Source organism: Rhipicephalus microplus, chromosome 4 (genome assembly GCF_043290135.1).
Source record: "Rhipicephalus microplus isolate Deutch F79 chromosome 4, USDA_Rmic, whole genome shotgun sequence".
Lineage (NCBI taxonomy): Eukaryota > Metazoa > Arthropoda > Arachnida > Ixodida > Ixodidae > Rhipicephalus > Rhipicephalus microplus.
The window spans coordinates 189,925,040-189,947,334 of NC_134703.1; the positions used below are offsets into that span (position 1 = coordinate 189,925,040).

A 22,295-nucleotide genomic window follows, 5' to 3' on the forward strand; every position below is an offset into this window, starting at 1 on the left:
TTATGGATCTGCTACAGCCGCAGCCGCGGAGGAACCTTCGCGAGAACGGCGTGTTGGATATCGACGGTGGATTGCTCCGTGCGTCGTCTGCTAGCCACGTCATGCTTCTATGTGCGCGTACGTCTTGGAAATTTTCAAAGTGTGGTTTGTCCAGTCATGTCAGTGCGAGTGTAACTGTTTTACCTATGCCTATAACGACGTACGAGAGCATTTTATCTTTCGGATGCTTATGCGTTGTAATAAGATCAGCGAGTGCAACTTTCCAAAGTGCCGTTTATTGTCGTTCTACCCTCCATTCACCAGAATAATTTCAGAGTGGGTGTCGCTTTCTGTTTCAAGCATATCACAAAATGCTCTGGGCATCCTCCCAAACATGAGGACTATTAAATAGTGTATAAATGCAGCGTGTTACTATAGAGACTCGGTAGCCAAAAAAAAAAAAAAAAACAGGCTCTAGGCCATACATTTGGGTGCTGTTGGTAGGTGTACAATTACAGCCCTGTTGTTTATTGATCGTGCTAGGAGCCTTAGTTGTGTTTATTTGGCCGTGGTATTGCTACATATGAATATTACTACCACATAAACAATGACACATCGGTACTTAAACTGTACTGAAAACAGAGTTACCGCGTGCTTAGATTTAAGAATGCTTTAAAGAAGCCAGACATTGGAAATAATTCAGACGGCATGCCTTATATGTAATGTCGTGTAACTTAACTGAAAATTTCATCTTTGTTACATTGTCTTCAGCGTTTATGTGGCATTATTAGTGACTGACTGAAGGCAGTAATAATTTTTGTAAAAAAAAAAAACATGCTTGTCTCATTAATCAGGCTTTTGTTGTAGCACTGTCATGCACGTAATTAATCGATGAAAGCTTTCTGCTGAGCTCTTATATAAGATTTTTATGTTATTACTGGTGCGAGAACATGTGCGTACATGTGGTAAATGCAGTATAGTGTCAGCCCCTGAGCCACTGAACGAAGCGTGGCTGCGAGTATTTGTATATGCGCCGTCGACCGCCTATCCACACTTGCGCGGGTGCGGTGCTGGCACCTATAGCCCGATCTTTGGGAGGTTGCCCGATATGACAAATTCTTGAGCCGCTAGACACCAATGGCTAAGGTACCCTTTATTGGCTGCTGTGCTTCGCTTTAGGCATCTTCATAATTTACCTTGATGAGATCAGCTCCTGTGTCATCCCTTCTCTCTGCACATAACAGTATGGTAAAAACAAAGTAGTGCACAACTGTCTGACACTAGGCATGTAGCTTATGCCTTTCTTCATGACTTATCTTCAGATGAAGGGGTGATTATTTCTACACTGTTATCTTCTGTCTTTTTAAGTGTTATGTGTTCTGGTTTAAGTGCAGTTGTTCTCTAGTGGTGTCTGTTCTTCAAGGAGTGTTTAGAAGACGCCTCTGACATTCCAAAAATAACAAAACTTGCTCGTTGTGCCAACAGAACCTAACAGCTACTCATGTCTGCATTTTCCCATTAGTCTATTGTAAGATGGTCTGTTGAAGGCGCAAATCAAGTTTGGTGAACTACATGTGTGTGTGTGTATGCACATGACAAGGTAATCATGGTGGTGTTATCGGGTCACTCCACACCTAAAAATCTCCAACTTTTTTTATGAACCACGATGTGATGAAAATACGGAGATGAGAGTCAGACACCTTGCTATGTGGAAGGAGTGAAAGCAACTACCTGTAGCAGCACCCTCTGCCGATGCTCGTGCTCTAAACCCATTTTTATTTATTTGCAACACACCTTAAATGTATTTAGAGCAAACTTTTATGTCCATTTTGCAAAATATGCAGATATGTATATCCATTTTGATGCACATAGCTGGGCAATAATGGTCAAATATTTTGCAAAGGTTGCTTGTGCTAAGTCTGCGAAGTAGCGAGTGCCAAAAATGAGACACCCAATCAAAATTACGCACACCCAGAGTTTCACACCGATGGCACGCTTAATTATGCTTGTTGAGTGCTTCTGATGGGACTTTGTACGCGACTTTGAAGACTTCTGTTGTGTCTGTTTCAGCATATCTTGTTCACGCATACCCAACACTCATAAAAAGGCCCTTAAAATACTTTGTGCCTTTTAGGTTATGCATTTTTAGGATTCGTGGTTACATTGATGTATAATTTGATGGGATGTTTGCAGTTGCATAGATGTATATCTGTTTGGTGCTGAAAGATGTGTATACTTTATGCAGGTTTCTGCAGCTGTGTGAAAATGAAGGATTGTTCCGTATTTCACCCAGTGTCGATGTTTTGAAATGGCATACAGTAGTCTGGAGTAGAAAAATCATGGCCTAGGGTAAAGGCTCATTGCTCACTCAAAGTCGCAAAGTGTGCATGAAATTGTGACATAAACCTGGTGAAAAAAATATTTGGTTTTATTTTGTTTCACATATTTCATTACTAAAGTCACTACTCCGCCGGGGCACTCAAGCTTTCCAAAGCATATTTGTAAAATTTCAGGTACAACAAGCATCACAGAATGTATCACATGAGACCACAAAATGAAAACTATTTTAGCCCAGCCAGAAACTTTGATCTGCAAAGTGAAAGCAAGAGGCAACATCTGAACAAGAGCTGGCTAAGCAATGTAAATATACATGAGTTTATTGTCTATCACATAATTAACCGACTAGATTTATTGAGAAGTAGCTCGGGGATATTCAAGATCTTAAGTACATGTAACAAATTTCAGGTACATCTAGTATCACAATAATACATCATGATAGCCCCTGCAATGAAGACACTTTCTGCACAGCCAAAAAATTTCATCTAGCTTTTGACCAAGCTGGGTATGCACAACACCTTAAAAGAAATAGCCAAAGCACAATGCATTTCGTAGCTTGAATGCGTGTCAACCACTACCATAAGAAAACAAATTATGAACAAACTTGGCACAATTTACCACCAGCATGGCCAGAAAATATATATCTCAACAAAAATTGGAAACACCGTTGCAGTGGCTAATATTCATGGACACGTGCACCTCGACTACAACAGAGGCCGACGAAAGGCCAAAGCGGAGGCTTTGATTTGTTTTTTGCATGCTTGTTGACGTGACGGGGTATTGTAATAGTGACAAGGGTCACAGTTACACTGCTGTAAGAATAGACAGGTTTCAAAGGTGAAATTTTAGGCAGCATACGCATGGAACAATCAGAAATAGCAGATGAAGTAGCCATATTGTTGCAGGAAAAAACATGCACACGAGTGCAGAGTTGGTGTTTTGACAGTATTTGTAGTGATTGCGCAGGGTGTGATCAGTCAGGTCACTTTCCTCCAATCTAAGTGAGCTTTCTCGTTCTTTTTAGTGCAACATCATCCTCCCGGCAAGTGTAGCTCCATCCGGGTACAAATCATGGAGCATTAGTGAAGGCGAAGTATATATGGTTTGAGCCTGGCGACATGAACGTCACTATCGACGTGACGTAGCAAAAACACGTCAGCTGGTGCTATTTCGTATACCATGTCACAGAATTGGCGTAAGGTCTTGTACGGACCAGAATGACAAGAGAGCAGTTTTTCCGCTTAGCTAACACGGCACGAGGGCGTCCAGAGCAGTACAAGAGAAGCAAGAGACAATTGTGTCTTTGTGCTGATGATCGTAGCGTCGCTTTTGAGAAGGTTGCGACGTCTTGACGAGCGACCTCTCAAGCATGGACGGCCGAAGTGATTGCATCGTGGGCGTAATTGGTCGTTGAGAATATAACACCAGAGGGTAGGAATGTGTAGAACGGCAAGACAGAGCCGCAGCCATACAAAAAAAGAATGGGGAAAATCGAGCGGTTTCGTGACAGGACGAATTGTAAGCAAAATGATTGTACAGTAAAGCGGTGGACAAAGTGATGGGGATTGTCGGAAACGTACATGGCCAGCATGTCAGTTAGGAGTGTGGTTTAGTCGCTCAGTGAGCCCCTTCCTTTGATGGTGGTATGCGGTAGCAATCTTGTGTTCAGAAGCTCAAAAGCGGAAAGGGCCATCGTCGACCTTTGACAATAAGTAACGGCCACGATCCGTTAGTAACTGTGGAAGGGTGCTGTGGTGTAGAGTAACATCGGGGAGTAGAAAGTCCACAACATCTGCTGCACAGCTGGTCGGCATTGCTTGTGCGATGGCGTATCTTGCTGCATAATCTGTCACAATGGCAATCCACCTGTAGCGAGAAAGGAAGACGGCACTGCGGCCAACGTGGTCGTGTCAAACTCGCTGCTTTATTCGATTGCCGAAGTGGAGCGGCGGCGGTTGCCACGCCAAAACCGCCAGGCGCGTGAGCTCTTTCTAACCCTCGCGCAGCTCGAGCTAGCATCAGCTGCGCGAGAGGCGCGGCGCGGTGATCGAGAGATGACAATGATAATCATGCGTATAGGCCCGCCCCACCCCCCACCCCCAGCGCTTTGCGCGATTAGAAGTGTATATAACAAAGAAAGAGACTATACACGTGAACGACAATCCGCAAGGTGTCCGTTTGGGAAGTCCAGTTTGTCAACATGTACTGACCATCGAGAAGCAGTGGGTCTCTGGTGGGCGACACTGGGAGTTGCGCAGTGGACGAAGAAGTAAGCGTTCGGTCGCTGTGTTTGCAACACAAGTGGGTGACAAGATGACCAGCTGGGGCCAGCTGGGAGCGCACAGGGTGTCGCAAGTGAGCATTGCAGGTAGAGGTGCGTTCAGGGTGAGATGAGGGCGGGTGTACAAAAGTCGATTTGGCCCCTGCACGCGAAGCAAGAACTCAGTAGGAGGCATGTCATGTGATCCAGCAGATGTGAATTCTGGAGAAGGCTCTGTGGGCGTACCTTGACTTGGGGAAGCACCTTCAGTAGTCCGTGCACGTGGGGGCGTCTTCTACCTTGTGGTCATAGATGCAGGAGTGGATGTAGGAGTGGGTGGGGACAAAGAGTGGTGCATGAGCGGCGAACGTGTCCGATGACCTGGCGAAGACGGGGAGTGGTAAGATTTTGGCGAGAAATGGATCTGGTTGACGATAGTGATCTGGTTCGGTGTGAAGGGCGAGAATGTATGATCATCGAGCAGCAGGTGGTTGCGACTGGCATAACCGTTGACGCTTGGTTTGCCATTGTCGCTGACTAAGACATTGGCTGTTGGTTTTCCAGGGTGGCGGCAAGCACATGACGTTTACTGCAAAGCTCCATCGTGGTACCCAGCACATTCACCAAATGTTGCGGGAAGAGTGCAGAGGCACACGAGTGCATAGTTGGTATATTGACAATAATTTCAGCAGTTGTCCAGGGAGTGACGAGTCGCGTCATCTGCTTCCAATCTGAGCGAGCTTCTTCGTTCTCTATATTGCAACAATATTCCACTGGCCCTAAAAAATCAGGTATGCAAAGTTGTCTAATGCAAATCCGAAACAGCAATAAAAAAACTACGCTAAAAGCACGATTCCCAAGGAAGCCTTGGTCATTCTGGCAAAAGCGGGCAGATCCCTAAACGTGACCATCTTGTAGTTCCCCACTCACATCACCAACGGAACGTGATATCCTCCCAAATAAAAACGAGACTACACACTTGATGGCCAGATACATGCTGCGCTGAACACGGACATGCCTCTCGTACAATAAGGAACATACCTTATGTATAAGGATAGGATCACTAGCTATATAATGAGAAAAACAAAAGCATATGTTAACACAAGAAGGATATTCCCACTGCTTAGTCCCAAACAAAACAGCAGACAGGCCATTTTCTGGGGGTAACTCTAGATGAACAACTTCCCTAATCCAGTCCGTCTAAGATGGATATATTCGAACAACCATCAGGATGACACGTAAAATTCGTACCAGAAAGGACGTGCAACACTCTAACACATATTATAGGGTTGTAGTTATGTTGCCAGAATGCTTGCAGTTACTCTGGAGACCCTTTCATTGAGGTTGGCTACTGCTCTGCACATCTAAAACTTTGGCGTCTAAATGTGAGCAGTCCAGCAAGCTCACGAGGCGGCTTTGAGGCAAAGCTTAGACGTTTCCCCGTGCGAGACCAAGCCAATATTGCATTAAACCTTGATAGACATTCGATAAAGTTGTATCCATAATGAAAAAATTGGAAGCGCAAACCAACGGGACACAAGAGAAGAGACAAACAAGCCCGTTGTCCCGTTGGTTTGCGCTTCCAATTTTTTCATTATGAATTTGTACCAACTAGCCCGCCTGTCAACCCTTCTGAAAGTTGTATCCTTTGAACCATAAAGTGAGAGAAAGAGGCAACATCTGAATCTCGAGCTTGTGTCCCATAGCTAAAATGTCTCAGCCTGAAGTAAAATTAGGGAAACAACAAATTCAACAATGAAGAGGAGGCTGTAACTCAATGAAAGCATATATGCACCTGCAGGCATCATATGAGGTCGGTTAGAAAAGTATCCAAACTTTGGTGGAACAGCAAAAACGGGCATTATTGGAGCATTGTAAACCTAAACACCCTCAAAGTAGTCCCCTTGGGACTCTAGAGACTGCTCTTAGAGGTGCTGCCATTGCTGGAAGCATTCTAGCACTGCTCCAGTCGCTCCCTCATTTTCCTTACAATGAAAAACCAATGAGAGCACTGTGCATACCTCACTCAAACAGTGCATCCCAGCGACTGCCGAAATTGCCAGGCGGGAAAAAATTCACGTGCACACGAAGGTTCAAAATCGGCTAATGCAAGCACGCTTGTTCGAAATTCATGAAGTGCTTGCCAAAAAAAAAAAAAAAAGCGTCGGGTACTTTTCTAACAGACCTCGTACATTTTCCACTGGCCTTATGTGAGACAGAGGGGCAATGTATTGGCAACAGCAAGTGGCAAACGGGAGGCGCTATCTGCAGAGCTTGTTGAACAGCTAACAGCAAAGCATCATCAAGAGCAGCTGTTGCAGTTTTGTACAACCATAAAATTGTTCATAAAATATGCATAAACCTCCATGTAACAAAGTACAAAACATCGCCGATACAAATCATCGCATTGAAGGTTCTTCGCATAAAAGTTGGTACTTCTATGGCGAAACTCTCTGCAGTGCTACTCAAATGATTATATGACTTTTGTATTAGATTACCACACTGCATTTTTTTCTACTTCAACTCTTTCCAAAATTTAGAAAAATGTATTTCCCTTCAACTGTAGTGGCTGGTCTCTGTTGCACGGAAGATGACTTGACAAACGCTAAAACTACATGTTTTGACCACTGGCACTAGCAGATGTTTTAGTGTATTGCCTTCCTTTAACGATTTTTTTTATAAAGCGCATGGACATTCACGTGCTAAATAAAAATGAAACTTCACCCTTAATTTTCTACACGAATAATTAATTTCCAACTGTGAAACATGGGGTTAGAGTTCTCAAAGTGCAGTTTGTCAACCTAAAACCAAGTCATTGCACCTCTTTAATGTTCACTCCAAGGAGCCATGACAAGCAATTTTCATAATCTGTATTATAAAAGTTGGTCCTTTGCTGTTGACAAATGAGCTGGTGAAATTTCAGCACATTTGGCTGAATGCTTAATTTATAATGAGGATTGTTATAAACACGCATGTGGCCGGGTAGCCTCACAACAGTACATGTGAACCATGACATAATAAGACACTTGCTTTGTGAGCGTATCTATTCCGCCCAACAACTGTTTCATGGTCAGTTGCGGTACAATGGAGCTACTTCAACTTTTGTATGCCTTGGAATTGAAAAATTGAAGAATTTGCACTGGCTGAAGTTTGGGAGAAGACAGATCTCCTGCATGAGACACATGACGACCCACACCCCATGGCAACATAACGGTAGCTGGCAGTGGGCGGAGTTTATAGCTGGAGACTTATATAGCTGACTTAGCAATTAAATATTATTTTTTAATGTCTGTTTTTCATACATTTACAGGCACAATAGATGCTCTACAATATTTAGCTGAGAATAGCAGTACGGAGGGTGACCTTGTCATGGCCCCAAATAAGTACTTAGTTATGGCGGACTTCGTTACATGGAGGTTTAAACGGATACATCTACTTATTTATGAATGACTTTATGATTTGAAGCTGCGCTTCTTGATAGCTCCTGTTGTGCCTGCGCTCCTCAGCTAGCGCCTCTAGCTCAAGCTCCTTTAGCTTGAATTTTGCCTCCTGCTCCACCTGCCTCTGTTGAAACTCCATTTCTTTCAGCTTCATTTTCTCCTCATGGTGCTTCATCTCAAACCGGAGCCGGTCCTCTTCAAGTTGGAGGCGGCGGTTCTCGATTGCAGTGTCCCGATCACAGCGGGCCTCAATGAGGGCATATGTTGCCTCAGCGTACCGCTGTGGACCTGCACAAATTTACAAAGAACAGTTAACTGTCTTAGGTTTAAATGGATGAGCAAGTGCAACAGTTTACAAAGCACCATGATATTCTACTGAGCACACATGGTTCTTTTTAACTCAGTAGACTCTCAGTAAACTGAAATCTATTAAAGGGAATTGTTTCTTAAATGAAACAACTTCATTCAACACGGTTGCTTTCGTACTTAGATTCTCCACTTTTTTTTTTATCTCGGAGCTACTGTTAAACGGAAAACATTTTCTCGTCTCTTCACATTACATTTAACGAGAGTCTACTGTACAGTACTATTCCAAAACACTAGACTTATTAAACACAGGCAGGTAAATGCTGTAATAATAGTCAAGCTGCCTCTGTACACACAAAATTGCTTGCAACAAAATGTTGCGATTACTTGAAAAAGTATTGGGAGAAATCTTATAAGTTGTTTCTATGCATCAAATGAAAGGTCAAGCCCTCAAAACCAAGAAAGTTCACTTATACACTTGACTACACTTTAAAAAGCAAATGCAACACGTTTTTAAAAAGCTGGTTCTGTTTCATATACTGTATACTGGCGTCGAGGCACACTGTAGCCACATGAGTTGGCGATATGCTCACGCTAGATATGGTGATATGGTGACATTACAGGGGCGTTCCATCATCTATTGCTATACACATATGGGCCTTTCCTGGCCAAGACTAAAGATTCGATAAAGCCATATACTCGGAGATTTTAGGGGACAGAGAAATAAGCTTTCTCAAAGAAAGATTTACTACACAATTAAAGTGTTTTTTTTTTACTCTTGCCTTCAATAGCAAGCATCTTCATATACAATTGTGTACCTGCATTTTGAATGATACTCTTGTTTTCTACAAGGCAAAATACAAGGTACACTGATATGACCAAGCCTTCTTTTTTTTTTTTTGTTACACACCTTGCAGAGGCACACGAGTGTTGGCCACCCATCTGGTTTCGCCAGTGTGGGAATCAGGGGTCCTCCCATGCACAGTTGCATTGCCTGGTAGTCCAAGAGATCACAAGTAACCAAGTTCAGAAGGAGGCTGCTACTTCAGTCTAATGCACATAAAGCAGACTTATTCTCAAGGAGAAAAAGCAAAGATAGAAAAGCAGCAAGGGCAACTAAAAGAAGTGGATCCATGATGAAACTACGCAACTAGTTTTTGAACATACTGAAACTACTTACACTTATTAGGTACTTACTCTCTTATTAATTTATTATTGCATAGGACAAAAATATAGTACTGAAAAACAAAACAATATCCTTCGCTGAGCTCATATTAATTTAATTAAGGACTTGGTGCAAATGTTAGCAACAGCTAAAATCTGACCCTGTATTTCTTTCATAGCACAAAATAGAATTTTTCAGGTCATCTTGAATGATTTCCTAGACTCAATAGCTGTACCTAAAGTCGCTTTTGTTGATGTTGAAAGCACTAATGACGAAAATCATTTGAGTCTGTAGGCATGCACCAACAAAACTAGGGATTACAAACCTGCAGCAGCAACATCTGAAGGACTAGATGTTGGAGTTTGAGCTCGACTGGGTGCAGCAGTTGTGATGCGGTCAGGTGCTGGGCATGAGGCCGTCCGAATGTCTTCGAGTTCTGTACATCACAAGTAAACCAACTTAAGAGCTGTGCTGTGTGCTTTGAGCTTGAACACAGCTTTCATTTCCAATACACATCGGCAATAACTCCTCTCATGCAGCAGCTCTTTTGATGAGAAATACAGGCTCTTCCTAGTGCTTTATTTACATGCTGGAGGCTAGGGCTCAATAGTGCCGGTGCAATTACTTGAAAAACCTTATTTTCTATGATCTCCCAGGTATAACATGGACCCAAAAAATGACAAACAACACAGGGTGATGCACAAGCTATCAACTAGCCCCTATTGCCGCCTTAGTAGCTTCAAAAACCCACTGCAAGGCTAAAAATGACAGGTAGGAGAAAAGAGAAAAATAATGAAAAGTAATTTCAGGCCATGCTGAGAGGCCCACCTGACTGGAAATGACTATTTAGGACTATTTTAAGGGGTCCATGGTGTTGCCATTTCTTCGGTGTGTTTGTGTACGTGCATTTTCCAGTCTTAAAATGAATTAACACCAACTATCCCAATTTTGCATGCTACAGCATCCACTAGTTTATGCAACAGTGTATTCAGCACGTGTGTAATGAAAAAATTTTAGCGTTTCTCACTGTATTTTCACTCACCACAGTCAGGCAGATCCATGTGAATCTCTATGTTCTCCGGCTCATACATTGAAGTAAGAAGTGTCTGAGCGAGCCTGTGACGTGCTTGCACCATCTGCTGGTCAGGAAGAAAACAAATTTTTATTGAGCTCTACTTAATATAGCCAGCAGAAATTTGATTTGTTATAACATAAGGGCTCTAAACCAAGGATTAAGAAACAAAAGAGAGGGAATACAAGTACTTATAGATAATGAGTAGGTTACACATAAATAATAATAATTATAGAAAAATGGAGAACCATGCTAAAAAACATCTACAAACTCCAGCTAGACAATTATTTGAGGTACACTTATAAATAGTCTATTTCAGCCTTGTGCAAAGCTGTTGAAGGCAAAAGTGTCACCTAATTCCTTGAAAAAAAAAATCATCACATTCACATGTTGCTTGATCTTTAAATCTAGCCAGTACCTCAGCCCAACAATCTGTCTGACATCGAATCCCACTGTTTGGTTCAGAAGAATGAAGTTGTTCTAATCTTTGCTAGACACTAAATGGCGTATCACAGCCTTCTTTGGTGAGACAGCTATTCCTCAACCTTTGGCAGAATAGTTCAAGCTCTGACCTAGTAAAATGTTATGTAACTGGTGAAATGATTATGTAACATAGAAAACTATTGCATATTCATAAGAATTTCATGTCTACTGCAGGATGAAGGCTTGCATGAAGATATTCCAATTCGCCCATGTTGTGCAAGCAGACTGCATGCCATGTCTATAGCATTGTCAATGTTGCCACTTGATATAACTCATGTTCAAGGTTCTCTGCGTGACTCTTTTCTGAAGATGTGTGTGTTTGTGAGTAGACATATCTTTTTGCACATGTGATCCTTTTTTACATCACGGTAATCACCTGACACCAGAAGTAGCAAGCAAGGCAACCAAGCAAACATTTCCGGGAATCTTATTAAACATTGCTATATCTCTGTCTCCACCTATCTGGTAAATATACCACAGTGCCACACAAGTAGCACCTAAGTCATACAACAGGCCGCAAAGTGTGCTGCAAGCATGGCTGCTGCCTTCAGATTTCACACAGAAAACTTCCAGAGGTTGTGCCTGCTATGATCGTGCAGAAAGCAAACGTTTACAAATATTTGTCCAGTTTGTTACTCTCTTCTTAACTTACTCAACCGGTGAAGCACTGTAGTATCATGCAATTGATCAAATGACACCACCTGTAAATTCAACGCAGGCCAAGTGTACGGCTCACTATCAGTTAAGTACGAGTAAGAATTGCGAAATCACATTTCTTACCAGGCTAAACACCGTCCCCCGCTGTTAACTCGGCGTAGGCCGCCAGGGCATCTTCTTCCCTGTTGTCGACGCGACGTTTCGCTGGCGGTCGGGCGACCGAGTTTCTTGTGGCTCTTTTTTTGATGTCGTCGCGTTCAGCGAGCTGTCGTGCGGTTGACGGCGGTGGCGTGTAGCCGCACTCGCGCGCTGTCAGCCGCTTGCTGCAGGAGGTCCTCCAGTTCGGACTGCTCCTCTTCTGTACCGGAACTATTGCGGAGCCAGTAATCACAATTTTTGTCAATGGGAAAGAACAGTACATAACAAAGTTCAATACGAGACGCACTTACCTCTTAATTTTCTTCTTCTGATCTCGCAGAAAACGCAGGAGGATTAAGTTAAGCCTTTCCCTGACACTGCGAATGCTGAAGCATCTGCCGAGCACCTCGGAGAGCCGATCGGCTATCTGCAGCCACCTCGCAGGGTCAAGGAAAGGGTTTACATATAATACCTCCTTTACTAGAGCGATGTCATCGCTGAGAGTAAATCGCTTGCGCCCGGACATCGATTCCGCTCATGACAGAGCGAATGTAAACAACGTGTTCGCCGTTGGCGCTTCTGCTTCGGCTTGTCTTGACTCGGTGGCTTGCTCCGGGCCGTGAACGTAAAGCCTATCCGGCGAATAGTTTACGTTATGTAAAGGTTCACGTTCCGTAAAGACTCGCGCATGCGCAGATTCTATCCGGTATCCGGTAACACGGTAACGTAAAGAAGTATACGTACAAACTAAAACTCCCTATTGTGAAACAGCTAAAATAAAGCGGTTTTACCGAAACGCAAGAACTGTTGAATCCCGCTTTCACTCTTCTCCCGTCTGCCGAAATAACTCAGTTGGGAGAGTGTTAGACTGAAGATCTAAAGGTCTCTGGTTCGATCCCCGGTTTCGGCGTCCAAAGCACATTTTTGTTAAATCTGTCGGTATGCAAGTATTTTGCAATAATTCTAACGAGTGAAACGATCACCCAGGTGAACACACATGCTTGATAAAAAAATGCTGATTCAGAATGCATCGCGGCAGTAGGCGTTGCAAAAGAACCGGAACAGCGTCAAAGACATGTAATAATGTGCCACAGCTAAAATAAAGCGGTTTTACCGAAACGCAAGAACTGTTCAATCCCGCTTTCACTCGTCTCCCGTCTGCCGAAATAGCTCAGTTGGGAGAGCGTTAGACTGAAGTTTCCAAAGGTCCTTGGCTCGATCCCGGGTTTCGGCGTCCAAAGCACTTTTTTTGTTAAATCTGTCGGAATACAAGTATGTTGCAATAATTCTAACGAGTGAAACGGTTACGCAGGTGAACACACATGCTTGATAAAAAAATGCTGATTCAGAATGCATCGCGGATGTAGGCGTTGCAAAAGAACCGGAACAGCGTGAAATACATGTAATAATGTGCAACAGCTAAAATAAAGCGGTTTTACCGAAACGCAAGAACTGTTGAATCCCGCTTTCACTCTTCTCCCGTCTGCCGAAATAGCTCAGTTGGGAGAGCGTTAGACTGAAGATCTAAAGGTCCCTGGTTCGATACCGGGTTTCGGCGTCGAAAGCCCTTTTTTGTTAAATCTATCGGTATGCAAGTATTTTGCAATAATTCTAACGAATGAAACGGTTGCGCAGGTGAACACGCATGCTTGATAAAAAAATGCTGATTCAGAATGCATCGCGGCAGTAGGCGTTGCAAAAGCACCGGAACAGCGTGAAAGACATGTAATAATGTGCAACAGCTAAAATAAAGCGGTTTTACCGAAACGCAAGAACTGTTGAATCCCGCTTTCACTCTTCTCCCGTCTGCTGAAATAGCTCAGTTGAGAGAGCGTTAGACTGAAGATCTAAAGGTCCCTGGTTCAATCCCGGGTTTCGGCGTCCAAAGCACATTTTTGTTAAATCTGTCGGTATGCAAGTATTTTGCAATAATTCTAACGAGTGAAACGGTTACGCAGGTGAACACACATGCTTGATAAAAAAATGCTGATTCAGAATGCATCGCGGCAGTAGGCGTTGCAAAAGAACCGGAACAGCGTGAAAGACATGTAATAATGTGCAACAGCTAAAATAAAGCGGTTTTACCGAAACGCAAGAACTGTTAAATCCCGCTTTCACTCTTCCCCCGTCTGCCGAAATAGCTCAGTTGGGAGAGCGTTAGACTGAAGATCTAAAGGTCCCTGGTTCGATACCGGGTTTCGGCGTCGAAAGCACTTTTTTTGTTAAATCTATCGGTATGCAAGTATTTTGCAATAATTCTAACGAATGAAACGATTGCGCAGGTGAACACGAATGCTTGATAAAAAATGCTGATTAAGAATGCATTGCGGCAGTAGGCGTTGCAAAAGCACCGGAACAGCGTGAAAGACATGTAATAATGTGCAACAGCTAAAATAAAGCGGTTTTACCGAAACGCAAGAACTGTTGAATCCCGCTTTCACTCTTCTCCCGTCTGCGGAAATAGCTCAGTTGGGAGAGCGTTAGACTGAAGATCTAAAGGTCCCTGGTTCGATCCCGGGTTGCGGAGTCCAAAGCACAATTTTGTTAAATCTGTCGTTATGCAAGTATTTTGCAATAATTCTAACGAGTGAAACGATTACGCAGGTGAACACACATGCTTGATAGAAAAATGCTGATTCAGAATGCATCGCGGCACTAGGCGTTGCAAAAGAACCGGAACAGCGTGAAAGACTTGTAATAATGTGCAACGGCTAAAATATAGCGGTTTTACCGAAACGCAAGAACTGTTTATTCCCGCTTTCAATTTTCTCCCATCTGCCGAAATAGCTCAGTTGGGAGAGCATTAGACTGAAGATCTAAAGGTCCCTGGTTCAATCCCGGGTTTCGGCGTCCAAAGCACATTTTTGTTAAATCTGTCGGTATGCATGTATTTTGCAATAATTCTAACGTGTGAAACGATTACGCAGGTGAACACACATGCTTGATAAAAAATGCTGATTCAGATTGTACCGCGGCAGTAGGCGTTGCGAAAGAACCGGAACAGCGTAAAGACTTGTAATAATGTGCAACAGCTAAAATAAAGCGGTTTTACCGAAACGAAAGAACTGTTGAATCCCGCTTTCACTCTTCACCCTTCTGCCGAAATAGCTCAGTTGGGAGAGCGTTAGGCAGAAGATCTAAAGGTCCCTGGTTCGATCCCGGGTTTTGGCGTCCAAAGCACATCTTTTGTAAATCTGTCGGTATGCAAGTATTTTGCAATAATTCTAACGAGTGAAACGATTACGCAGGTGAACACACATGCTTGATAAAAAAAATGCTGATTCAGATTGCATCGCAGCAGTAGGCGTTGCGAAAGAACCGGAACAGCGTGAAAGACATGTAATAATGTGCAACAGCTAAAATAAAGCGGTTTTACCGAAACGCAAGAACTGTTGAATCCCGCTTTCACTCTTCTCCCGTCTGCCGAAATAACTCAGTTGGGAGAGTGTTAGACTGAAGATCTAAAGGTCCCTGGTTCAATCCCAGGTTTCGGCGTCCAAAGCACATTTTTGTTAAATCTGTCGGTATGCAAGTATTTTGCAATAATTCTAACGAGTGAAACGATTACGCAGGTGAACACACATGCTTGATAAAAAAATGCTGATTCAGGATGCATCGCGGCAGTAGGCGTTGCAAAAGAACCGGAACAGCGCCAAAGACATGTAATAATGTGCAACAGCTAAAATAAAGCGGTTTTACCGAAACGCAAGAACTGTTGAATCCCGCTTTCACTCTTCTCCCGTCTGCCGAAATAACTCAGTTGGGAGAGTGTTAGACTGAAGATCTAAAGGTCTCTGGTTCGATCCCCGGTTTCGGCGTCCAAAGCACATTTTTGTTAAATCTGTCGGTATGCAAGTATTTTGCAATAATTCTAACGAGTGAAACGATCACGCAGGTGAACACACATGCTTGATAAAAAAATGCTGATTCAGAATGCATCGCGGATGTAGGCGTTGCAAAAGAACCGGAACAGCGTGAAAGACATGTAATAATGTGCAACAGCTAAAATAAAGCGGTTTTACCGAAACGCAAGAACTGTTGAATCCCGCTTTCACTCTTCTCCCGTCTGCCGAAATAGCTCAGTTGGGAGAGCGTTAGACTGAAGATCTAAAGGTCCCTGGTTCGATACCGGGTTTCGGCGTCGAAAGCCCTTTTTTGTTAAATCTATCGGTATGCAAGTATTTTGCAATAATTCTAACGAATGAAACGGTTGCGCAGGTGAACACGCATGCTTGATAAAAAAATGCTGATTCAGAATGCATCGCGGCAGTAGGCGTTGCAAAAGCACCGGAACAGCGTGAAAGACATGTAATAATGTGCAACAGCTAAAATAAAGCGGTTTTACCGAAACGCAAGAACTGTTGAATCCCGCTTTCACTCTTCTCCCGTCTGCTGAAATAGCTCAGTTGAGAGAGCGTTAGACTGAAGATCTAAAGGTCCCTGGTTCAATCCCGGGTTTCGGCGTCCAAAGCACATTTTTGTTAAATCTGTCGGTATGCAAGTATTTTGCAATAATTCTAACGAGTGAAACGGTTACGCAGGTGAACACACATGCTTGATAAAAAAATGCTGATTCAGAATACATCGCGGCAGTAGGCGTTGCAAAAGAACCGGAACAGCGTGAAAGACATGTAATAATGTGCAACAGCTAAAATAAAGCGGTTTTACCGAAACGCAAGAACTGTTAAATCCCGCTTTCACTCTTCCCCCGTCTGCCGAAATAGCTCAGTTGGGAGAGCGTTAGACTGAAGATCTAAAGGTCCCTGGTTCGATACCGGGTTTCGGCGTCGAAAGCACTTTTTTTGTTAAATCTATCGGTATGCAAGTATTTTGCAATAATTCTAACGAATGAAACGATTGCGCAGATGAACACGAATGCTTGATAAAAAATGCTGATTAAGAATGCATTGCGGCAGTAGGCGTTGCAAAAGCACCGGAACAGCGTGAAAGACATGTAATAATGTGCAACAGCTAAAATAAAGCGGTTTTACCGAAACGCAAGAACTGTTGAATCCCGCTTTCACTCTTCTCCCGTCTGCGGAAATAGCTCAGTTGGGAGAGCGTTAGACTGAAGATCTAAAGGTCCCTGGTTCGATCCCGGGTTGCGGAGTCCAAAGCACAATTTTGTTAAATCTGTCGTTATGCAAGTATTTTGCAATAATTCTAACGAGTGAAACGATTACGCAGGTGAACACACATGCTTGATAGAAAAATGCTGATTCAGAATGCATCGCGGCACTAGGCGTTGCAAAAGAACCGGAACAGCGTGAAAGACTTGTAATAATGTGCAACGGCTAAAATATAGCGGTTTTACCGAAACGCAAGAACTGTTTATTCCCGCTTTCAATTTTCTCCCATCTGCCGAAATAGCTCAGTTGGGAGAGCATTAGACTGAAGATCTAAAGGTCCTTGGTTCAATCCCGGGTTTCGGCGTCCAAAGCACATCTTTTGTAAATCTGTCGGTATGCAAGTATTTTGCAATAATTCTAACGAGTGAAACGGTTACGCAGGTGAACACACATGCTTTATAAAAAAATGCTGATTCAGAATGCATCGCGGCAGTAGGCGTTGCAAAAGAACCGGAACAGCGTGAAAGACATGTAATATTGTGCAACAGCTAAAATAAAGCGGTTTTACCGAAACGCAAGAACTGTTGAATCCCGCTTTCACTCTTCTCCCGTCTGCCGAAATAGCTCAGTTGGGAGAGCGTTAGACTGAAGATCTAAAGGGCCCTGGTTCGATCCCGGGCTTCGGCGTCCAAAGCACATTTTTGTTAAATCTGTCGGTATGCAAGTATTTTGCAATAATTCTAACGAGTGAAACGATTACGCAGGTGAACACACATGCTTGATAAAAAAATGCTGATTCAGAATGCATCGCAGCAGTAGGCGTTGCAAAAGAACCGGAACAGCGTGAAAGACTTGTAATAATGTGCAACAGCTAAAATAAAGCGGTTTTACAGAAACGCAAGAACTGTTGAATCCCGCTTTCAATTTTCTCCCATCTGCCGAAATAGCTCAGTTGGGAGAGCGTTAGACTGAAGATCTAAAGGTCCCTGGTTCAATCCCGGGTTTCGGCGTCCAAAGCACATTTTTGTTAAATCTGTCGGTATGCATGTATTTTGCAATAATTCTAACGTGTGAAACGATTACGCAGGTGAAATCACATGCTTAATAAAAAATGCTGATTCAGATTGTACCGCGGCAGTAGGCGTTGCGAAAGAACCGAAACAGCGTAAAGACTTGTAATAATGTGCAACAGCTAAAATAAAGCGGTTTTACCGAAACGGAAGAACTGTTGAATCCCGCTTTCACTCTTCTCCCTTCTGCCGAAATAGCTCAGTTGGGAGAGCGTTAGACTGAAGATCTAAAGGTCCCTGGTTCGATACTGGGTTTCGGCGTCCAAAGCACATTTTTGTTAAATCTGTCGGTATGCAAGTATTTTGCAATAATTCTAACGAGTGAAACGATTATGCAGGTGAACACACATGCTTGATAAAAAAATGCTGATTCAGAATGCATCGCGGCACTAGGCGTTGCAAAAGAACCGGAACAGCGTGAAAGACTTGTAATAATGTGCAACAGCTAAAATATAGCGGTTTTACCGAAACGCAAGAACTGTTTAATCCCGCTTTCAATTTTCTCCCATCTGCCGAAATAGCTCAGTTGGGAGAGCGTTAGACTGAAGATCTAAAGGTCCCTGGTTCAATCCCGGGTTTCGGCGTCCAAAGCACAATTTTGTTAAATCTGTCGGTATGCATGTATTTTGCAATAATTCTAACGTGTGAAACGATTACGCAGGTGAACACACATGCTTGATAAAAAATGCTGATTAAGAATGCATTGCGGCAGTAGGCGTTGCAAAAGCACCGGAACAGCGTGAAAGACATGTAATAATGTGCAACAGCTAAAATAAAGCGGTTTTACCGAAACGCAAGAACTGTTGAATCCCGCTTTCACTCTTCTCCCGTCTGCGGAAATAGCTCAGTTGGGAGAGCGTTAGACTGAAGATCTAAAGGTCCCTGGTTCGATCCCGGGTTGCGGAGTCCAAAGCACAATTTTGTTAAATGTGTCGTTATGCAAGTATTTTGCAATAATTCTAACGAGTGAAACGATTACGCAGGTGAACACACATGCTTGATAGAAAAATGCTGATTCAGAATGCATCGCGGCAGTAGGCGTTGCAAAAGAACCGGAACAGCGTGAAAGACATGTAATAATGTGCAACAGCTAAAATAAAGCGGTTTTACCGAAACGCAGGAACTGTTGAATCCCGCTTTCACTCTTCTCCCGTCTGCCGAAATAGCTCAGTTGGGAGAGCGTTAGACTGAAGATCTAAAGGTCCCTGGTTCGATACTGGGTTTCGGCGTCCAAAGCACATTTTTGTTAAATCTGTCGGTATGCAAGTATTTTGCAATAATTCTAACGAGTGAAACGATTACGCAGGTGAACACACATGCTTGATAAAAAAATGCTGATTCAGAATGCATCGCAGCAGTAGGCGTTGCAAAAGAACCGGAACAGCGTGAAAGACTTGTAATAATGTGCAACAGCTAAAATAAAGCGGTTTTACAGAAACGCAAGAACTGTTGAATCCCGCTTTCAATTTTCTCCCATCTGCCGAAATAGCTCAGTTGGGAGAGCGTTAGACAGAAGATCTAAAGGTCCCTCGTTCGATCCCGGGTTTTGGCGTCCAAAGCACATCTTTGGTAAATCTGTCGGTATGCAAGTATTTTGCAATAATTCTAACGAGTGAAACGATTACGCAGGTGAACACACATGCTTGATAAAAAAAATGGTGATTCAGATTGCATCGCAGCAGTAGGCGTTGCAAAAGAACCGGAACAGCGTGAAAGACATGTAATAATGTGCAACAGCTAAAATAAAGCGGTTTTACCGAAACGCAAGAACTGTTGAATCCCGCTTTCACTCTTCTCCCGTCTGCCGAAATAACTCAGTTGGGAGAGTGTTAGACTGAAGATCTAAAGGTCCCTGGTTCAATCCCAGGTTTCGGCGTCCAAAGCACATTTTTGTTAAATCTGTCGGTATGCAAGTATTTTGCAATAATTCTAACGAGTGAAACGATTACGCAGGTGAACACACATGCTTGATAAAAAAATGCTGATTCAGGATGCATCGCGGCAGTAGGCGTTGCAAAAGAACCGGAACAGCGCCAAAGACATGTAATAATGTGCAACAGCTAAAATAAAGCGGTTTTACCGAAACGCAAGAACTGTTGAATCCCGCTTTCACTCTTCTCCCGTCTGCCGAAATAGCTCAGTTGGGAGAGCGTTAGACTGAAGATCTAAAGGTCCCTGGTTCGATACTGGGTTTCGGCGTCCAAAGCAATTTTTTTGTTAAATCTGTCGGAATACAAGTATTTTTCAATAATATAACGAGTGAAACGGTTACGCAGGTGAACACACATGCTTTATAAAAAAATGCTGATTCAGAATGCATCGCGGCAGTAGGCGTTGCAAAAGAACCGGAACAGCGTGAAAGACATGTAATATTGTGCAACAGCTAAAATAAAGCGGTTTTACCGAAACGCAAGAACTGTTGAATCCCGCTTTCACTCTTCTCCCGTCTGCCGAAATAGCTCAGCTGGGAGAGCGTTAGACTGAAGATCTAAAGGTCCCTGGTTCGATCCCGGGCTTCGGCGTCCAAAGCACATTTTTGTTAAATCTGTCGGTATGCAAGTATTTTGCAATAATTCTAACGAGTGAAACGATTACGCAGGTGAACACACATGCTTGATAAAAAAATGCTGATTCAGAATGCATCGCAGCAGTAGGCGTTGCAAAAGAACCGGAACAGCGTGAAAGACTTGTAATAATGTGCAACAGCTAAAATAAAGCGGTTTTACAGAAACGCAAGAACTGTTGAATCCCGCTTTCAATTTTCTCCCATCTGCCGAAATAGCTCAGTTGGGAGAGCGTTAGACAGAAGATCTAAAGGTCCCTCGTTCGATCCCGGGTTTTGGCGTCCAAAGCACATCTTTGGTAAATCTGTCGGTATGCAAGTATTTTGCAATAATTCTAACGAGTGAAACGATTACGCAGGTGAACACACATGCTTGATAAAAAAAATGCTGATTCAGATTGCATCGCAGCAGTAGGCGTTGCAAAAGAACCGGAACAGCGTGAAAGACATGTAATAATGTGCAACAGCTAAAATAAAGCGGTTTTACCGAAACGCAAGAACTGTTGAATCCCGCTTTCACTCTTCTCCCGTCTGCCGAAATAACTCAGTTGGGAGAGTGTTAGACTGAAGATCTAAAGGTCCCTGGTTCAATCCCAGGTTTCGGCGTCCAAAGCACATTTTTGTTAAATCTGTCGGTATGCAAGTATTTTGCAATAATTCTAACGAGTGAAACGATTACGCAGGTGAACACACATGCTTGATAAAAAAATGCTGATTCAGGATGCATCGCGGCAGTAGGCGTTGCAAAAGAACCGGAACAGCGCCAAAGACATGTAATAATGTGCAACAGCTAAAATAAAGCGGTTTTACCGAAACGCAAGAACTGTTGAATCCCGCTTTCACTCTTCTCCCGTCTGCCGAAATAGCTCAGTTGGGAGAGCGTTAGACTGAAGATCTAAAGGTCCCTGGTTCGATACTGGGTTTCGGCGTCCAAAGCACTTTTTTTGTTAAATCTGTCGGAATACAAGTATGTTGCAATAATTCTAACGAGTGAAACGGTTACGCAGGTGAACACACATGCTTGATAAAAAAATGCTGATTCAGAATGCATCGCGGATGTAGGCGTTGCAAAAGAACCGGAACAGCGTGAAATACATGTAATAATGTGCAACAGCTAAAATAAAGCGGTTTTACCGAAACGCAAGAACTGTTGAATCCCGCTTTCACTCTTCTCCCGTCTGCCGAAATAGCTCAGTTGGGAGAGCGTTAGACTGAAGATCTAAAGGTCCCTGGTTCGATACCGGGTTTCGGCGTCGAAAGCCCTTTTTTGTTAAATCTATCGGTATGCAAGTATTTTGCAATAATTCTAACGAATGAAACGGTTGCGCAGGTGAACACGCATGCTTGATAAAAAAATGCTGATTCAGAATGCATCGCGGCAGTAGGCGTTGCAAAAGCACCGGAACAGCGTGAAAGACATGTAATAATGTGCAACAGCTAAAATAAAGCGGTTTTACCGAAACGCAAGAACTGTTGAATCCCGCTTTCACTCTTCTCCCGTCTGCTGAAATAGCTCAGTTGAGAGAGCGTTAGACTGAAGATCTAAAGGTCCCTGGTTCAATCCCGGGTTTCGGCGTCCAAAGCACATTTTTGTTAAATCTGTCGGTATGCAAGTATTTTGCAATAATTCTAACGAGTGAAACGGTTACGCAGGTGAACACACATGCTTGATAAAAAAATGCTGATTCAGAATGCATCGCGGCAGTAGGCGTTGCAAAAGAACCGGAACAGCGTGAAAGACATGTAATAATGTGCA

General features: G+C 43.2%; 30 non-coding genes across 30 annotated transcripts; all 30 read left to right on the forward strand.

Moving 5' to 3' along the window:
• Nucleotides 1-12,674: 12,674 nt before the first annotated feature.
• On the forward strand, nucleotides 12,675-12,747 carry TRNAF-GAA (transfer RNA phenylalanine (anticodon GAA)). The gene has a single exon. It is a non-coding gene; the product is annotated as a tRNA-Phe (tRNA).
• Nucleotides 12,748-12,997: 250 nt separating this feature from the next.
• Nucleotides 12,998-13,071, forward strand: TRNAF-GAA (transfer RNA phenylalanine (anticodon GAA)). Its single transcript has one exon. It is a non-coding gene; the product is annotated as a tRNA-Phe (tRNA).
• A 251-nt stretch (nucleotides 13,072-13,322) lies between these two features.
• Nucleotides 13,323-13,395, forward strand: TRNAF-GAA (transfer RNA phenylalanine (anticodon GAA)). Its single transcript has one exon. It is a non-coding gene; the product is annotated as a tRNA-Phe (tRNA).
• Nucleotides 13,396-13,645: 250 nt separating this feature from the next.
• On the forward strand, nucleotides 13,646-13,718 carry TRNAF-GAA (transfer RNA phenylalanine (anticodon GAA)). Its single transcript has one exon. It is a non-coding gene; the product is annotated as a tRNA-Phe (tRNA).
• Nucleotides 13,719-13,968: 250 nt separating this feature from the next.
• Nucleotides 13,969-14,041, forward strand: TRNAF-GAA (transfer RNA phenylalanine (anticodon GAA)). The gene has a single exon. It is a non-coding gene; the product is annotated as a tRNA-Phe (tRNA).
• A 247-nt stretch (nucleotides 14,042-14,288) lies between these two features.
• On the forward strand, nucleotides 14,289-14,364 carry TRNAF-GAA (transfer RNA phenylalanine (anticodon GAA)). Its single transcript has one exon. It is a non-coding gene; the product is annotated as a tRNA-Phe (tRNA).
• Nucleotides 14,365-14,614: 250 nt separating this feature from the next.
• Nucleotides 14,615-14,687, forward strand: TRNAF-GAA (transfer RNA phenylalanine (anticodon GAA)). Its single transcript has one exon. It is a non-coding gene; the product is annotated as a tRNA-Phe (tRNA).
• Nucleotides 14,688-14,935: 248 nt separating this feature from the next.
• Nucleotides 14,936-15,008, forward strand: TRNAF-GAA (transfer RNA phenylalanine (anticodon GAA)). The gene has a single exon. It is a non-coding gene; the product is annotated as a tRNA-Phe (tRNA).
• A 251-nt stretch (nucleotides 15,009-15,259) lies between these two features.
• On the forward strand, nucleotides 15,260-15,332 carry TRNAF-GAA (transfer RNA phenylalanine (anticodon GAA)). Its single transcript has one exon. It is a non-coding gene; the product is annotated as a tRNA-Phe (tRNA).
• Nucleotides 15,333-15,582: 250 nt separating this feature from the next.
• On the forward strand, nucleotides 15,583-15,655 carry TRNAF-GAA (transfer RNA phenylalanine (anticodon GAA)). Its single transcript has one exon. It is a non-coding gene; the product is annotated as a tRNA-Phe (tRNA).
• A 250-nt stretch (nucleotides 15,656-15,905) lies between these two features.
• TRNAF-GAA (transfer RNA phenylalanine (anticodon GAA)) lies at nucleotides 15,906-15,978 on the forward strand. Its single transcript has one exon. It is a non-coding gene; the product is annotated as a tRNA-Phe (tRNA).
• A 250-nt stretch (nucleotides 15,979-16,228) lies between these two features.
• Nucleotides 16,229-16,301, forward strand: TRNAF-GAA (transfer RNA phenylalanine (anticodon GAA)). Its single transcript has one exon. It is a non-coding gene; the product is annotated as a tRNA-Phe (tRNA).
• A 250-nt stretch (nucleotides 16,302-16,551) lies between these two features.
• Nucleotides 16,552-16,624, forward strand: TRNAF-GAA (transfer RNA phenylalanine (anticodon GAA)). Its single transcript has one exon. It is a non-coding gene; the product is annotated as a tRNA-Phe (tRNA).
• Nucleotides 16,625-16,871: 247 nt separating this feature from the next.
• On the forward strand, nucleotides 16,872-16,947 carry TRNAF-GAA (transfer RNA phenylalanine (anticodon GAA)). Its single transcript has one exon. It is a non-coding gene; the product is annotated as a tRNA-Phe (tRNA).
• A 250-nt stretch (nucleotides 16,948-17,197) lies between these two features.
• On the forward strand, nucleotides 17,198-17,270 carry TRNAF-GAA (transfer RNA phenylalanine (anticodon GAA)). Its single transcript has one exon. It is a non-coding gene; the product is annotated as a tRNA-Phe (tRNA).
• A 250-nt stretch (nucleotides 17,271-17,520) lies between these two features.
• On the forward strand, nucleotides 17,521-17,593 carry TRNAF-GAA (transfer RNA phenylalanine (anticodon GAA)). The gene has a single exon. It is a non-coding gene; the product is annotated as a tRNA-Phe (tRNA).
• Nucleotides 17,594-17,843: 250 nt separating this feature from the next.
• On the forward strand, nucleotides 17,844-17,916 carry TRNAF-GAA (transfer RNA phenylalanine (anticodon GAA)). The gene has a single exon. It is a non-coding gene; the product is annotated as a tRNA-Phe (tRNA).
• Nucleotides 17,917-18,164: 248 nt separating this feature from the next.
• TRNAF-GAA (transfer RNA phenylalanine (anticodon GAA)) lies at nucleotides 18,165-18,237 on the forward strand. Its single transcript has one exon. It is a non-coding gene; the product is annotated as a tRNA-Phe (tRNA).
• Nucleotides 18,238-18,487: 250 nt separating this feature from the next.
• Nucleotides 18,488-18,560, forward strand: TRNAF-GAA (transfer RNA phenylalanine (anticodon GAA)). Its single transcript has one exon. It is a non-coding gene; the product is annotated as a tRNA-Phe (tRNA).
• Nucleotides 18,561-18,806: 246 nt separating this feature from the next.
• Nucleotides 18,807-18,882, forward strand: TRNAF-GAA (transfer RNA phenylalanine (anticodon GAA)). Its single transcript has one exon. It is a non-coding gene; the product is annotated as a tRNA-Phe (tRNA).
• A 250-nt stretch (nucleotides 18,883-19,132) lies between these two features.
• Nucleotides 19,133-19,205, forward strand: TRNAF-GAA (transfer RNA phenylalanine (anticodon GAA)). The gene has a single exon. It is a non-coding gene; the product is annotated as a tRNA-Phe (tRNA).
• A 250-nt stretch (nucleotides 19,206-19,455) lies between these two features.
• On the forward strand, nucleotides 19,456-19,528 carry TRNAF-GAA (transfer RNA phenylalanine (anticodon GAA)). The gene has a single exon. It is a non-coding gene; the product is annotated as a tRNA-Phe (tRNA).
• A 251-nt stretch (nucleotides 19,529-19,779) lies between these two features.
• On the forward strand, nucleotides 19,780-19,852 carry TRNAF-GAA (transfer RNA phenylalanine (anticodon GAA)). Its single transcript has one exon. It is a non-coding gene; the product is annotated as a tRNA-Phe (tRNA).
• A 250-nt stretch (nucleotides 19,853-20,102) lies between these two features.
• On the forward strand, nucleotides 20,103-20,175 carry TRNAF-GAA (transfer RNA phenylalanine (anticodon GAA)). Its single transcript has one exon. It is a non-coding gene; the product is annotated as a tRNA-Phe (tRNA).
• A 250-nt stretch (nucleotides 20,176-20,425) lies between these two features.
• On the forward strand, nucleotides 20,426-20,498 carry TRNAF-GAA (transfer RNA phenylalanine (anticodon GAA)). Its single transcript has one exon. It is a non-coding gene; the product is annotated as a tRNA-Phe (tRNA).
• Nucleotides 20,499-20,748: 250 nt separating this feature from the next.
• TRNAF-GAA (transfer RNA phenylalanine (anticodon GAA)) lies at nucleotides 20,749-20,821 on the forward strand. Its single transcript has one exon. It is a non-coding gene; the product is annotated as a tRNA-Phe (tRNA).
• A 251-nt stretch (nucleotides 20,822-21,072) lies between these two features.
• TRNAF-GAA (transfer RNA phenylalanine (anticodon GAA)) lies at nucleotides 21,073-21,145 on the forward strand. The gene has a single exon. It is a non-coding gene; the product is annotated as a tRNA-Phe (tRNA).
• Nucleotides 21,146-21,395: 250 nt separating this feature from the next.
• Nucleotides 21,396-21,468, forward strand: TRNAF-GAA (transfer RNA phenylalanine (anticodon GAA)). The gene has a single exon. It is a non-coding gene; the product is annotated as a tRNA-Phe (tRNA).
• A 251-nt stretch (nucleotides 21,469-21,719) lies between these two features.
• On the forward strand, nucleotides 21,720-21,792 carry TRNAF-GAA (transfer RNA phenylalanine (anticodon GAA)). Its single transcript has one exon. It is a non-coding gene; the product is annotated as a tRNA-Phe (tRNA).
• Nucleotides 21,793-22,042: 250 nt separating this feature from the next.
• On the forward strand, nucleotides 22,043-22,115 carry TRNAF-GAA (transfer RNA phenylalanine (anticodon GAA)). Its single transcript has one exon. It is a non-coding gene; the product is annotated as a tRNA-Phe (tRNA).
• Nucleotides 22,116-22,295: the final 180 nt, after the last annotated feature.